The sequence below is a fragment of the Corvus brachyrhynchos genome, unplaced genomic scaffold (assembly GCF_000691975.1).
Source record: "Corvus brachyrhynchos isolate BGI_N302 unplaced genomic scaffold, ASM69197v1 scaffold21, whole genome shotgun sequence".
Taxonomy (NCBI): domain Eukaryota; kingdom Metazoa; phylum Chordata; class Aves; order Passeriformes; family Corvidae; genus Corvus; species Corvus brachyrhynchos.
In genome coordinates, this window is record NW_008236924.1 from 6215194 (window position 1) to 6217615 (window position 2422).

The 2422-nt window shown below is 46.1% G+C and overlaps 1 long non-coding RNA gene across 1 annotated transcript; it reads left to right on the top strand.

The window, feature by feature from the left end:
- The first annotated feature begins 24 nt into the window (after positions 1-24).
- LOC108445178 lies at positions 25-1078 on the top strand. Its single transcript, XR_001859933.1, has 2 exons — positions 25-336; positions 428-1078. It is a non-coding gene; the product is annotated as an uncharacterized LOC108445178 (long non-coding RNA).
- Positions 1079-2422: the final 1344 nt, after the last annotated feature.

Sequence of the window (2422 nt, forward strand, 5' to 3'; positions counted from 1 at the left end):
TCGTGGGAGTGCTGGGGAGGGGAGGGGGCAGGGGGCAGGTTTCTGTGGGTAACAAGGAAGAGGTCTGCTCCTAAGCAGCGTAAGGCCAATTTCTCCTCTGGCTGATGTGGTTTCCTGCTCCCATCAACTTCCCAGATTCTGGCCGCTCGGTCCCGCCGTCAAGAAACATCCTCTGTGTTTGCCCAGCCCCATCCCCTCCTGGTTTCCCTCTGACCATGAGATCCAGGGGGACAGTACCGAGCCCTAAACTTGAGTTCATTGCCAGCTTTGTTAACCATTCTTCTCTATTTTTTTTTGTTTTTTAGTTAAACTCGCCAACCAAATGGAGCTGCGCAGGTAAATCGTTTTCTTTGCTTACAAAACGTTCCCTGCAAATTTCTCCAGTTGTTCATTTAAGGACTGTGTGTCCTGCACTTTCCTGCTTCAGGTTCAAGGAGACCTAAGCAGAGTGTCAAAGGCTGTCCTTCATCTCAAAAGAAGGGAGGCAGATCTATTCACATCTCTTGTTCTGTGATTTGTGTTTTACAAGGCTCTAACATTCAACACTGTCTCTTTACAGTCAGACTTCAGCTACTAATACCAGATGTAAGTGTTCAAAAATACCAGTTATTCCTCAGGACTCTGCCTTGGGGCTGTGAGTCTTGCAGAGAAGATCTCCCACCTAAAAATGTGATCAGCGTTTTGTTGCATGTATCTCCTGTCCTTGCCAGAGTGTGCAGCCTCAGGGCACAGCTCTCGGAGTCTGCACTGGGCAGAAATCTCTGGGAACTCACTGGGGAAATCATTTCTTCTCAGCCTGAGGGAGACACTGGGTTTGCTTCGGCACTCAGGAAAACTCGGAGCCTGTTCCAGGGAAACACCACGGAGGGGTTCCCAGCAACAGAGCAGGAGCTGGAGCAAACACAGTACCTGAAAGGATTCCCAGACAAATGCAAATGCTGCAGGAGATAGGCAAAGTGTGAACAGTGTTTCTCTGCAGATTGCACTAGTCCAGTGCTCAGATATGTATCTGCTGGGCACAGCAGGGCATCACTTCTACAAGCTCTTTAAATAAAGGTTATTTAGATGTTCTGTGAAAGATTTTTTTAGATTGTTCTTTTAATTGCTGCAACTGAAGTTCAGTTTGCAAATGATTTTCTTCTTAATTTGTAAATTCAAAAGAAAATCTTGGTTTCTTCACAGATGGAAAGAAAAACTTAATTTTCAGAATTACCTCTAATACTGACAACCTGCCAAGTGTTTTGACCTCCCCTCCTATCTTGCATTCAAATCAATTCTGTAACATATGAAAATTGTTCTTAAAAGTGCAAAGAATTAACATGAACATAATACAATCTCCTAACTGCTGCTGCCTTGCAAGCTGTGGACTCTATCATCTCATGGGTCTAATTGTGCTTTTGCACTGTGATTTGTGCTGACTCTGTTGTCACTATGTGGCTGGATAACCAAATACAGGGCTTTAGCTACTCATAACCATGGCTGCAGGATTTCATACCATCACCAGGAATCAGCTGTGGAGAGCACTGTTTGTGGGTAGACTCGCAGGAAATCAAGGCTAAAGTTCTCTGTGCTTTTACAGGACTTGTGGCTACAGCTCTGTTCTGTCACTCGTGATAATCAACACGTACCTGGCTTCAGGGATTGAAAATAAACTCAGAAATCCATCTCATATTTAGAGTAACAGCTCTCCTCCTGGTTTCAATGGACTCTCCAAGCTGTGCTGTGTGCTCAGCCCTGGCTCTGCTGCACCCATCAGTTGTCAGCCTAACAGAAAGAGCGTGGCCAAATTTTGGGAGCTCAGTGGTTGCTCCAGAGGACCTTGCAAATATTCCTTCCTCCTCGAAGGCAGCAAGGCACAAAGGGCAGCTGCTCTCAGCCCCTCAGATGAGGCAAAAGAAATGAGCCTGTCCTTCAGCACTTTCCTGACCTGGGCTTCTCTCTGGCTGCCAGCTGAAGGAGCTGGGAGCAGCCAGTGCAGGTCAGTGCTGCTGCTGCTGCAGAGTTCCTGCAGTGCTGCAAATCCCTGCAGACAGCAACCCTCACTCAAACGTGGGATTTGTAATCCTGCTGCAGCCTCACAAAGCTTTTGGATGAAAATGGGTGTCTAGGAAGGTGGGATTTCTGAGTTAGATGCTAAACTGGTGGTGCAGTTTAATTCCCCCATACATTTGCTTGTTTGCAAAGAGACTGCTGGGAATCTGAGACTTGTTTTAATGTTCTGTGCCTTAGCCTTGAGGAAGCAAAGAGCTGAAAGACTGGATGAAAGCAGCGTAAGGAAACAAGCAGAGTCCAGCAATTATTTAACTAAGCCTTCTAATAGACATCAGCACTCTGAAAATTTTACCACCTAATTACTTTTTGACTCTACGTGACAATCTTGGACCGTGACACACACTGAGAGAGCAGCAGTTCTGCACAGATG